Source organism: Dipodomys spectabilis, unplaced genomic scaffold, assembly GCF_019054845.1.
Source record: "Dipodomys spectabilis isolate Male_0828 unplaced genomic scaffold, ASM1905484v1 ptg000105l, whole genome shotgun sequence".
Lineage (NCBI taxonomy): Eukaryota > Metazoa > Chordata > Mammalia > Rodentia > Heteromyidae > Dipodomys > Dipodomys spectabilis.
In genome coordinates this window covers 2,380,313-2,395,234 of record NW_024870782.1, presented here as the reverse complement: position 1 = coordinate 2,395,234, position 14,922 = coordinate 2,380,313, and positions in this window count along the sequence as shown.

Sequence of the window (14,922 nt, the reverse complement as noted above, 5' to 3'; positions counted from 1 at the left end):
ACAACCAGGCAGAGAAAGCTACACCCCCGAAAGAGTGGCTTTCTTCACTGGGTAAACAGAGCCAGAGGCTGCCCCTCCCTACAACAGCCCGGACAATCAATTGAAACTCAGTAAACATAAACCCTGAGAATGGCTCCAGGCTGGGCTCTGTGAATGTCTCAGAAGCTAGACCCTCAGGGAAAAGCTACTGTTTGCTGAAAGGCCTCAACTTTACCCAGAACCCAGCCTTATCATAGCAACTCCAAACTAGAGGAAACAACCATTTCCCTCTTTTGTGATACTCAAAGCAGATCTCCCTCCCACTGAACTAGCCTGGGAGGAGCAACACAAACTACTGGGTAAACCAACAGATATTTTTTCTGCCTGCCCAAACAAACTGACTTAAGAAACCAATCTAGCCACAGAAAACCAAACACCACAAGAAAACCAGAGATTCCACAAAGACACTGGTTACTGTCACAAGGGAGATACAGGATCTTCCCATCAACCCCCCAAAAACAAAACCAAAGAAGTCTTTTTTGTGTATCTTTTCTAAATTTTTCCTTTTACTTATAAAAAATTGTTTTTATTAATCGTTTTTTCCTCCTCTTATAACTTTTATTTTAGGTATATATATGTATGTGTGTGTGTGTGTGCGTGTGTGTGTCTGCTTTTTAAAAAAAATCTCTACTGACCTTTGGTCTTTTTTATTCTTCCTTTTTCTCATTCGTTTTACTTTTTCATCTTTTGTTCTTTTTGCATGAATTATTTGTTGTTCTGCTCACCTCATATATACCTGTCATTGATTATAAGACCTTATCCCCCAATTGCGTACATAGTTAATCCAAAAATGTATTACTCAATTCAAAACCTCTTAGGATTAAATTCCATAATAGCAGTAATATCTATTTATACCTATACAATATTTGAAGTATTTTTATTTTTTAGTTTTTCAGGTCTCCTTTGTATCCCTCCCTTCCTCTCATCCTATCCCCGTTCATCTCTCAATATTACTTCTTTAAATTTTCATTACTTTTAAGAGTTTCACTTTTTAAATTTAAATATTTGTCTTTCCATTTTTTTCTTGTCTCTTTTTTCAATTTTTTTCTTCTCTCTCTCCTATCATTCTTTCCATTCCATTTCCCTCTGTGAGATTAGGACTTGGTTAATTTCATTCTCCTTTTACCTTTCCATATCCCTCTAACCCTATTTTTCCCCAGCATTCTCCCTAAACATAATAATTCCTGGTGTGTCAAATTCTTCTTTGCTATTCTTAGCCCATTAATACATAGTTGTTTAATGTTGAATAGACTGTATCTGTTGAACTAGATTGTATCTACAGACTTTTGGCTATGCAATTACAGGACTTTGGTTGATGCTTTCCTTAAAATGGTGGTCTCGAACAAAACTGGCAATACTTTCATCCCAAATGGGCAGAACAAGCCAGAAAAACACATGGAAAATGGCAAGTCCAGGTATCTCAATTCCCACTCAAGATAATGAGGTGACAGAACAGATAATGAATAATCCAGAGAGTTCTCAAAAAGCTCTACAAATACTACTGTTAAACATGGTGAATGAAAAGATTGAAACCCTGCAAAGGACTCAGTGTGAACGTGATAGGGAGAGAGAGGAGGCAAACCAAAGATCAAAACAGGAAACTCATGGGATTGAGGAAGCTACTCAAAGATTGATACTGGAATTGCATGAGCAGGTTGAGAACACTCAAAGAGAAATAAAGGAATTCGTGAGCAGGCTGAGATCAGCCAAAGTGAACTACAGAAGTTGCATGAACGTGAGAAATCTAATCAAAGAGTAATACAAGAATTGCAAGAGAGGGATGAGAATAGACAAAGGTCAATAGAGACATTAAGGGAATCCATAAAGAGACACTTGAAAGGAATCAGGGAGACCACAAAGGGAATGCTGAATGGAGCCCAACAGAAGGAATCGGAGTCCAAGGAAACCATAACGAATCAACTAAGTGATTTGAGAATAAACACTGAACACCAAATGAAGGAAGTAAAGAATTTCATACAAGATCTAAAACAAAGCTCCAACAAAGAATTTGAAGCCATAAAAGCTGACCAATTAGAAGGAAAAGAAATGAAAAATAAAGTAGAAAGTCATGACAGTAGGTTAGACCATGCAGAAGATTGAATCTCTGGCATTAAAGAGAGCCTAGGTATTATAGAGAAAGAACATACAACTATCCAAGACAAATTCAAGAAATAAGATAGATCTATTCAACACTTGGAAGACACCATCAGAAGGCCTTATATAAGGGAAAGGTGTGTAGAGGAGCACATAGAGACAGAAGTTAATGGTCTAGAAAATTTGTTTAACAGGATCCCAGCAGAGAACTTCCCAACACGCAAAAAGATAGGCATATTCAGATACAAGAAGCTTTTAGAACTCCACATAGACGAGACAATAACAGGACAGCCCATCGTCACATTATAAACCACACAGGATCAATTCAGACCAAGGAAAAGATCCTTAAAGCTGTCAAGGAGAAAAGATCAGACACTTATAAAGGAAAACCAATTAGAACCACCTCAAATTTCTCAACAGAGACAATTAAAGCAAGAAGAGCATGGAATGATGTATGTCATGCCCTAAAAACAAACAACTATCAACCAAGAATAGTTTACCCAGCTAAACACTCCTTCATAATGGAAATTCAAATAAAAATCTTCCATAGGAAAGAAAAACAAACAATATATCTCCACCAAATCAGCTCTACAAAAGATACTTAAAGATGTCCTACATAGAGAAAACCAACAAGACCACAATAAAGATTAAGAAACCACACCCAAACAGAATCGAAGAACCATAGGAAGAACCCAGTAGGCGTAGCCCCCAGAAGTTGGATAAAATGGCAGGAACATGCAAATACGTCTCAGTCCTATCTCTCAATATTAACGGATGTAACTCTCCAATTAAGAGACATAGACTCTCTAGCTGGTTTAAAATGCAAGATTCTTCTATCTGCTACCTTCAGGAATCACATCTTGCCCATAAAAAACAACAACATTTTGAAAGTGAAAGGCTGGAACAAAATCTACCAAGCAAACGGCCCCCATAAACAGGCTGGAGTTGCAATCCTAATATCAGATAAAATAGACTTCAAATTAAAATTATTGAGAAGAGATAAAGAAAGTTACTACATACTAATTAAGGGATCAATCCTTCAGGAGGATATTAAAATTCTAAATATTTCCCAAACAATAGTGTACCCAAATTTATCCAAGAAATACTACTTTAAATCTTACATAGATCCAAAGACATTAATTGTTGCGTACATTAACACACCACTATCCCCACTTAATAGATCAACTCTGCAAAAACTGAACAGAGAAAACGCCGATCTAAACAAGTGCATACATCAACTGATTTAGCAAACATCTAGCGAATATTCATCCAGCAGCATCAGAGTACACTTTTTACTCAGCAGCACATGGAACATTTTCCAAAATACACCACATTTTAGGTCACAAATCAAACTTGTCAAAATTCAGAAACATTGAATTCATATCTTGCATTCCCTCAGACCAAAAAGGAATATAATTAGAACTCAACACAAAAAACCACCAAAGAAAATTCAGTAACACACGGAGGCTGAAAAACACACTGTTGAAACACCAGTAGGTCATAGGAGAGCTTAGAAACGAAGATCAAATGTTCATGATATTCAACAAAAATTAGCACAGAGATTATCTGCTCCTCTGGGACACAGCAAAGGCACGATTCAGAGGCAAGTTTATAGCTCTGATTTCCTACATCAACACATTGGAGAGATCTAAAGCCAACAATTGATGAGATCTGACACTCCTTGAAAAAGAGCATCAAGATAAACCCAATGTTTAAATAGTATGAGCAATATTATGATTTCATATATTAACCTACTTTTATTATTTGTGATAATTTCCTCTTTAATATTATAATATCAATATTCCAAATATGTGTTTGTGGTGTGTGTGTGTGTGTGTGTGTTTATGGGGTTTGTGTGTGTGAGTGCTTTGTGTGTACTTTGTAATGCTTCTGAGATCACACCATTATATCACATATGCTATGTCAAGATTTTACCACTGAACTATACTGTGTAGTTATAATGTAAATAGTGTTTTAAATTATGACTTTTAAATTTTCATTCCTAGTATGTTTTTTCAAAATTATATATGATAAAATGTGATCCATTTTCTATCCACATTAGCAACTTTTATTGTTATTTGATTGTTATTTAGAATATTTCCACTGCTTTTTCACTTCCAAATTCTTGTGTTTCTTATTGATAAAGGTTTTACTTTGCTTCTTTTCTCTCTTCATTCTTTTTGCCTTTAGAGTTTACCTATTGTTTCCTTTATTTCTTTGGAAATTAATTATCATATTCCTATTACAATTTCTTTACATTGTAAGAGATCTATCCAATGCTATATTTTTTATTTTATTTTTCCCATCTTCTCTGACTCTCAGTACATACTCTTAGGTGGATTAAAAAGAAACTTGACTGAAGACACTTTGATTATTTTCCTCCTTCTCTTCTTTGAAATCTTTCTGTTTTGGAAAAACAGTAACAATGACGTACAGCTCCTAGGTGGTCCATCATTCTATCCCCTCTCAATCTACTCTGTAATACAGCTCAAGTCGTTGTCATTCAACTTTATTATGCTATAGTGTTATCTAAATGTTAACTCGTTCCTAAATTAATTTTAGTTGTTTTAAGCATTCTCTAAAGACATTTTTCCCTATAAAATATCAGGGGTCTTGTGTTTTCACAAGGTGTAAAATATGAGTACTATCAAACATCTAGATATCTGTAGAATATTGGTCCACCTGCTCAATAAACCTGTATGTAAATTCAAGGAATACAGGTCAATCAGAACAATCTCGTAAAATTGTGTAGCTTGAGCCCTCATACTAGATTTGAATCTTATTACCATGTTTATTAGTGAAAGAACCGACACATAGAAGTATGTAACAGATTTATCAAAAATAAATTCTTAGGTTTATTGTCAATAGATTTTGAAAAGTATACCATGACTTAATGAAATAAAAATAGAATCTTAAATGGGTGTATTGGCACTATTGCCTCTCTAGTTTTAAAGAATCAACTTAGACTACTACCTCAAACTTTATACAAAAATTTAAAATAAAAAATGATTTTCAAACTAAATGTGAGTTGTAAAACCTACAAAACATATATGTAAAAATTCATGAGAATGGATCAGTAAAGATTTCTAAATATTTGACATGGAAAGCATTTGTGGCTAAAGAAAAGCAAGAATAAACTAGTATCAACTGATAACCTTTCTTAACTCTATGAAAGTAGTGAAAACATATCCAACAGATAGAGGGCACATATTTGTTAATGCTACAATGATCCTGAATCTTAAGTACTTTTATATCTTCTAATACTGTATAAATTTTTCCCGAACAAGATATTTCTATAAAGAACATATGTAAATTCATAGTAGGAGGAGCATATGAATTAAGCTCCTCTTAAGTATCTAAGAAAAAAGAAAAAGAAAACTCACTAGTATAACCATAATATAAAAAGATGAAAAAATATATGTAAATGAATTTGTGGAGAAATTGATATACTCCGCATAGCAGAATGATTTGTGTAATACTGCAGTCATTTTAGCAAGCAAGTTTTCAAGTCTTCAAAAGGTCAAAGAGAATTGTTTATGTTCTAGCCATTACACTTCTATGTGTGTATTAAAAAGAAGTAAAAAGCATGTATTGATTGGGAATGTAGTTCATTGGCAGTGCACTTGGACAGTATGAGTGAGAACCTGGAAATAATTCCCCAAAACAAATTTTGAAAAGACACCCTATAGAAGATGTATGCAGGACAAAATCCTGTAACTAAATTTTATATCTATTTTAATATCTGTTCTAAAATTTATAGCCTTTCTATTTGAAGAAATGCAAGTTTTTGAAAATTAGGCTTGGTAAACCTATGATTGTAAAATTCATTTCCAAAGCACTAAGATGTATACAATTAAAGGAGATAATATATTGCATGTGAATTTCATGTCAGCAAAAAAATAAAAATATAATTAAAAATTCTTCACACAAAATGCAAAATACCTAAAAAGATGTTTTTGATGTTGGCTAAAAATTCTTTGAACACTACAGCTTCTAAAACAAAGATGTGATTTCCGTTTATTTTGAGGTATTTTTGGCTGTTTTTTTAGTTTATGCAGAGATAACCCAATCAAAAATGTATGTGATAACTGGAATATCTAGAAATTATACATCACTTATACGTAATTGATAACCTTTTCTGGAAGAAACTTTTAGCAAATGATAGAAAACACAAATCTGTGCATCTGCATTTTATGATAGCCATATGTTACTTGCTCAATCCAATTGCTTTTCTCTACTTTGCTAGAAAAAAGTATTCTCAGGATAAGAACCAATAACGTGAAAAGAAACAAAATATACAATCATCTTGATTTGTTTGTGACAAAAACAAATGAAATAAAGAATTCCACTTAAGCCCTTCATTATTGTATCTATGAAGATGATCCTGAATGCCAACGTCCATTGAAGTTTTGGAATTTTAATTTCTACGAACATATGAAAATTAGAATAAGAAAACAAATATAGTCTTAGAGCAAACCAGCCTTGGAATAATTTGCTTAATTGTTTTGAAATTACAAAAGAATTAATACCAATAAAATTATCCTTTCCTATGGAAATCATTTAAAAATGTTTATCACTTATTATAATTCAAATACCAAGCAAGAGTAATTTTACAGAATAATTATAAATATCATTTTATTACTATCGTAAAATAGAATAAAAGACCAGTCCCAAAATATTATCATTATTCTTAATTTCGAATCATTACCTAAATATCTTAAACATTCTAAATAGTCATGTTTTTAACATAGACGTAAACATTGTATATTTTTTAGCTAACATTTTCCATGTATTCATGTTTCTAAAAAATGTTCACAGCAGGTAAAAGATGCTTCTGTGAAATTAATGTGATATATTTTGTTGTTGTTCTTGATGTTGTTTGCAAGGTTAGGCATTGTCCCTAAGCCATTTTGTGCTCAAAGCCAGCACTCTACAACTTGAGGCATTAAGCTGATTCCTGTTTTTAATAGTTAATTGGAAATAAGAATCTAACAAGTACTTTTCTGTCTGGGCTAGTTTCAAACACAATTCTAAGACCTCATTACACAGAATAGCTGAATTATAGGTGTGAGTCACTGGCACTTGATTTAATATATTTATAAAATTTTAATTATATTTCAAGATTTTTGTTTCACTATAATGTACATCGTTCTACACAAAAATTTAGATATATGTATATATTTCTGATGACAAATAATTTCAAAATGAATGTCTTTCTACAAATTATATATATATATATATATATATATATATACAAATATATTTCTGAAGACAGACTCCCTCTAAAACTTTTTATGCTACTACTTTTTTACCTTTTTATTTCAAAGATATGCAGTCTATTTTTCAAAAGTTTCCTAGAATAAAATAACTAATATTTCAATAGAATGTAGCATTTATTACTTTTAAGGGAATTTTACATGTACACATGATATTGTAGTAATATTTATAGTATATTACTTGAAATAATTCTGTTCAAACTCAAATATTTGTGTGTAGTAGTGGGGAGAGAGGAAGTTAATTCATGCTGGTTAGGAAATTGCAATACTTCAAAAATCTATTCTATAATTTGTTATAAGCACATAGTCAAGCAACCTGTTATGGGTTAGTTTTTTTCTGTTTCTTTGTTCAAAATTTTAATATGGATGCATGCACAGTGGTAACATTAAAATTATTAATCAAAGCCGGGCGCTGGTGGCTCACGCCTGTAATCCTAGCTACTCAGAAGGCTGAGATCTGAGGATCGCGGTTCAAAGCCAGCCCGGGCAGGAGAGACCGTGAGACTCCTATCTCCTATAAACCACCAGAAAACCGGAAGTGGCGCTGTAGCTCAAATGTTAGAGCGCTCCCCTTGAGCTGAAGAGCTGAGGGACAGCGCCCAGGCCCAGAGTTCAAGCCCTACGACCGACCAAAAAAAAAAATTATTAATCAATAGACAAATAATCGCAAAATCATAAATACATATCTCAGTTTCAATAGTTAGCACTTATTTTGATGAGGATATGATGACCACAGTGTACCCTGATAATGACAATATTGAGATTGAAAAGGAAAATGCTTTACATATTTTTGAAGCTATATTTCCCTCATTGAATATATAGTAATAAATAGCGTTGGATTACATACAGTAAGAATAACAAGAGGAGAGTTTCAATATCAAGAAATACTATCACATAAACAGTAGAGACAGTAAAAACCCTAATGTTATTCCTGCAGTCTCTCGAATGTATACACACTTTTCTTGGTAGTATTATTTTCTTATAAATAAAATTATTTATTTCCACATTTTGATGGGCTAAGGTGTAGTTTTCAGCTCAAAAACATTCTCATATAGATACTATTCAATAACCAAAATTTCCAATGATATATTAAGGGTATGTTCTTCAATACCTCTGAAAAAATATGACACTATTTACATAGTATCACTTACATATCTGTAGTTACCTTAAAAGGACATAGACCATAGAACAAGGAGGTGAAATTTATTTTTATTTCTGTAGGAAACAATTTGTGACTTTGTACCAACAAACTGAATTTGACTCTTTCCTTATTTGTAAGGTAAGGTGGAAAATTTAAGGACTCTTCACTTTTCTTTTTTCTTGCTCTAGAAGTCAACACATATATTCTTCATTATTTCTGGTAGATTACATCCATTTATAGATGAGAAATGTAAGGCCAACAGTCAATGTAGTGAATAAATAATGATACTAGAATTTGTGTCTGAGCTCTTCACTCTATGTGCTTACAAAGAGAGTAATTTGGTGATCGAGAGGGCCAATATGAAAAGACTGGGGAAAAAGCATACTTTGGAAATGGTTGTTTTAGGACTAGGTGACAGTGTTGAGTAAATGAAACAGGCTGGTGTCAGGAGCATAAAAAGTAGTATATAGAAATCATTTGAGTGGGGGCTGGGAAGGTGGCTCAGTGGTAGAGCGCTTGCCTTGCATGAATGAGGCCCTGGGTTCGATTTCTCAGCACCACATAAGCAGAGAAAAAAAGCTGGAAGTGGTTCTGTGGCTCAAGTGGTAGAGTGCTAGTCTTGAGCTGAAGAACTGAGGGACAGTGCCCAGGCCCAGAGTTCAGGCCCCACGAACGGACCAACCCAAAAAATAGAAATCATTTGAGTGACAAAAACTGAGAAAATCTCGATCATTTATCTTATCTAATGGGAAGGGGTAGAAGGGTAAGAAGAAATCTAATGTGCTTCCACACGTTTGGCTTGCAAATGTGTTTGTGCTACTCTTAGTTATAAGGACCACAGGTGGAAATGATGGATTTAGGGGAAAAAAATCTGATAGTTCTAAAGTTTAGATTCAAAGATGAGTCTGTTTAGACATCATCAAAATATTCACGACCATGAATATGAAAAAGAATAATAAAATTGGGGGCATTATTGAATGGAAAAGGAAAAGGAAAGTCTGACGCAGGTGTGAGCAATGTGGGCACCACTGTAGACAAGATTGGAAGAAAGAGATAAATAAGTAAATAAAAAAGTAATAAACCCAGATTAACAGAAGTAAAGGAAGGAATTTGCAAGAAGATATTGAAAGACATATGCTATTTGGATTTGAAAAATAAAAGGACATAGACAAGTTTGGATGAAATTCATATTGATAAAATTTTGGGATATGAATATGAAGCCATAAAATTCTGGATCCATAAATTCAACAGATCCTATTGATTTTAAATGTTGGGAAACAATGTTTTTATCCTGACCTTAGAAGAATTATACAGATATAACTGTCATGAACTTTATTCATATGTATTGTGTGAATATTTTTGAAGACTGTGTTTATTCAGGAGTTTATAGGTTGAACTACAGCACAGACAAGCCTAATTTGCCTACAGTTCCAATGTGTGTCCCATGTATCCACATCAGTTTGGGATTTTATTGAAATATCTTTAGATATGTTTGGATGTCTTATCAGCCTATTCATTATAAATGTAGGACAAGTAACAGCAAGTATTAGGTTAAACATACAGCATTACTGATGTAACTGAAGACTCCTCGAATTGATTCTCCTTCAGAATAGAAAATTCCTCAATAGCCATTGACACATCATAATTGCCATATAATCTATTTAACTCTAGTTCTTGTTAGGGATATCTCCATGGTGATATAACCCTGTCAATCAAACTGCCACAAATTCTTATATGTACGGAATGCTTTTATAAACTTTATAATGCTTGTATTGAATGGAAGAGTTCAGACTTTACCCTCATCAGTACGACTGAATGCCTAAAAAGATACGACATTTCGATTTAATGCTTTTCTTTCATTTTCTCATACCCATTGGCAAGTAGGGAAGGATTCTGATCTAACAATACTACAATGGTGACTTGTACTAACACAACATCTAGGATCTAGTGTTAATTCGGATAGTTACTAATTAGCTCTAGATTTTGTGGATATTTATATTTCTCATGGGAAAACTAATGAGCTCCAAGGAAACTGACCTAAGGAGACTTTCAATTCTAATATCAGTTTGTCTCAAAATGCTTTAAATTCTACATCCTCTAATGTGCACATAGGGTTACACTGTGGAACTTTTCTCCTCAAAGACTGAGTACTACCCTATTGCTTAATATGGACAAAGTGCTTCCTTTTTTTAATTTTTTTATTTTATTTAATTTTATGTGTGAACATACTGTACAGAGGGGTTACAATTACATGGGCAGGATAATGCATACATTTCTTACCAAGCATTGCAGCCTTCTCCTTTGTTTACCCTTCACATCCCTTCCCAGCCTTCCCTTTCCCCCCCCCCCCGACCGACATTGTAAAGCTCGTTTTTGACATGACAACTTGTACTTCTCATTGTTGCAACAGGTCCACCTGAATCCTTAAACGACTTGTTTTTCCCCATCTCCTCCACAAGTTATACTGACATCAAATATAGTGCAAGCGGGGGTTATACAGTGGGGGAGGGACATACAAAGCAACAAAGAAATAATCTTATAAATGCGTTAGAGACACATGCATGAAAGAAAAAAACATTAAAATACATATCTAAGGGTTCATTTTCCTAACATCACATTATCTGACCTTTTCCGCTTGACTCATACATATACTAGATATTGCATATAAGGGAAACCATGGGACCTGTGTTTCTTTGGGCCTGGCTTACTTCACTTAATATAATTTTTTCCAAGTTTTTCCATTTCCTAACCAATGGGGCAATGTCATTCTTTCTGATGGAGGCATAGAATTCCATTGTGTATATTTGTCACATTTTCTTGATCCCTTCATCTACTGAAGGGCATCTGGGTTGGTTCCATATCTTAGCTATGGTAAATAATGCTGCAATAAACATAGTTGTGCTGGTAGATTTAGTGTGGTCTTGTTTGTAAACATTTGGGTAAATGCCCAAAAGTGGGATTGATGGGTCATATGAGAGCTCTATGTGAAGTCTTTTTAGGAACCGTCATACTGCTTTCCAAACTGGTTGAACTCTTTTTAGGAACCGTCATACTGCTTTCCAAACTGGTTGAACAAGTTTACATTCCCACCAACAATGAAGTAAGGTTCCCTTCTGTCCACATAACCTCCAGCATCTGTTGTTGTTAGAGTTCTTGATTTTTGCCATTCTAACTCGAGTGAGGTGGTATCTCAATGTTGTTTTGATTTGCATTTCTTTTATGGCTAGGGAGGTTGAGCATTTCTTCATGTGTCTATTGGCCATCCTTCTTTCTTCTTCAGAGAAGTTTCTCTTTAAGTCTTTAGCCCACTTATTTATTGGGCAGTTGTTTCTTTGAGGATTTCTTGTTGGAGGATTTAATTTTTTGAGTTCCAAGTATATTTTAATATGAGACCCTTGTCTGTTGTATGGCTAGTGAAGATCTTCTCCCAATCCGTGGGCTTTCTATTGAACTTGCTAGCCATGTCCTTTGCCATGCAGAAGCTCTGCAACTTCATGCAATCCCATTTTGGACAAAGTACTTTCATACATAGAGTGGGCTTGTGCAAACATGAAGTGGTAGTTGAACAATGTTCTTAGTAATTTGTGTAGATGAAATGGAAATAGAGCAACTATGAACTCAAAAGGAATGTGCAAAAACGCGAAAGGCACACATTAGAATGTGTCAAGCATATGCTGAAGTATAATTTCAAATTATGTGCTCAGGTGTGAGGGTGTGTTCAAAGTACAGCTTAAGAAAATGTAGTTGGATATCTTGGGGAAAAACTGCTTTAAACTCTTCTGGGATAATTGTACAAGTAGAAGCCGTAACTCTGACTCTAATCAGCCACATCATCATCAACTTAGGGACTATTTTCCAAGTGCAAAGTGAGAAAAAGAGGGCTCATCACAGTTAGTGCTCAGGTTGAAGTAATGGAAATAACATAATTTTTCTTATAAGACTTCACTTGTTTTGGAGGGTTAAAGTAGGAAAAATCCAAGTAAATATTTTGCATGTACCTAAATTAAGTGGGACATAGTATAATATTCTCTTTTTAACTGGGAATTTGTAGATTATGTCTTTTTATACTCTAACTTGGGACAATGATCTGCTGTCAGTCATTTTCTTCCCCCTCCCCATCTTTTGCCCTTCCAATTACATAATTTTTATTTAAAGAAACATACTTAAGCTTGCATTTCTAAATCCTTTAAAATTATATGAACTACTTCATACTTCTGGCAGCCTCCTATATCTTTCTCAAGGGAATATTTTGTCACTATCATTTTAACCCATATGATATTGGATATCATCCTGCCTAATTCAGTGCAAGATATACATTAGTCTCATCCAGATATCTCAACACTTGTACCACCATGAAATACTATCTTCATAAAAATCATGATTTTAGAATATCTGGGGAGGTGGCATCTGTCATTTTTGAATGACCCTAAGTGATACTTATATGCAATCATGTTTTAAATCAATATGCCTCTCAGTAGATGAACGAATTGACAAAATGTGATATATATATATTTCCACTGTGGAATTCTATGCTTCCAATTCATATGGCAATAGAAAATCCTACTAAGTAAAATAAACAAGACCCAAAGAAAGAAATTCCATGGTTTCTCTAATTTGTAACAAGTAGGAAATATCTAGGATAGTCCTACCAGATGAGCAGAATGGCTCAGTAGCTACGTATAAGGTCATGATGAGCAACATGAACTCCTACATATGGAAACAAAGGTTTTCTTTGTGGTTGTTGTTTTTAATGTACTCTGTGATTCTTTTTTCTTTTGTGTTTTACCCTATGGTTTGTCCTCTGCTGTAGTTGATTTCAGTATTATGTGTCATTGTATATATATTTATCTTAATTAGGGAAGGGAAGAGGAACAACAACATGGCACGACAAAGGACAAAGGACAAACCAATGTAATAGCAATGCTCACAAGACTACATGATGGAAATTTACACTACACCTTGTGAAGGGTATTGGGGTAAAGGAAAACTATGAGAAAAGTGAGGTAGTGGGTAAAAAGTTCGACATGTTTTGTATTCACCATCTTACAATTATGGCAACCCCTTCTATATATCAACTTGACAATAAAATTAAATTAAAAAATAACAAACATAAAATATAATTTCACTGTATTGGTATAGTAAATACCAGTCTATTCCCCCTTTCTTTATGAGAGGGTCATCAACTTGAATGTTACCAAACTATACAACATCTTCACAATATACTTGCCTTTATGTTGAAAAAACCATTATCTTATACTAAAAGAGAAAACAGTTTAATTCTACGGAAACTCCTAACTTTTAAAACTGAATAATTGTTAAGAGGACAGAATATATGTATTCTTCAAAATTCAGATGACTAACTAATCATTTTCAAATTCTGATCATGCCATATCAGAGACATTTAAAACAGTATCTGTTTGCAGTTTAATGAGTTCTGCAATAGATGAAATTTCCAATGAGTTGTTACATATTTAAAAGTCAATAGAAAAAATAGCCACATTCTGGTAGAAGATAAAACTATGACCTATGTATAATAATTAATTCCTGAAGAGTAAACATTTGTTCATCAGAGTAAGCTATTATTTCTATGACAATCAATCCCAAGTTTTTATGCTGTAAAGTCATCCTAGCCCAACAGTTTGCAACTTGTAAGGTGCACATTAAAATGGCCTAAATTCACATCATGACTAGCTTATAACTATTGTGAAAAAACATATTACACTTCTGCTGTGATGCCCTCCCAATTGTGCAAAGAACACTACATTAAACTTTTCTGCATCATTTTCCCTCCAGTGGTATTCTTGAGATCAGAACACTTGCAAATAGTATTTATATTATTATTTTATATTAATTTTATTATATATTATTTTTATCTATCATAGATATTCAGGAGATCTGAATATCTGAATATTAAAATTTGAAGATTATGGTTCACACCCACCCAGGTAGCAAGGTTCCTTAGATTCTTTTTTATAAATTTTTTTTTTGTGAACATACTGTACAGAGGGGTTACAATTACATGGGCAAGATAATGAGTACATTTCTTATCAAGCATTGCAGCCTCCGCATTTGTTTACCCTTCATATCCCTTCCCAGCCTCCCCCTGCCCCCGCACCCAATCCTCCCCCCCACCAAAGTTGTTAATTTCGTTTTCAACATGACAACTTGTACTTCTCATTGTTGCAACGAGTCCACCTGTATCCTTATTTAAACGACTTGTTTTTCCCCTTCTCCTCTACAAATTATACCGACATCAAATATAGTGAAAGCAGGGATTATACTGTGGGGGAGGGACATACAAAGCAACAAAGAAATAGTCTTATAAATGCGTTAGAAACAAATGCATGAAAGAAAAAAAAACATTTAAATACA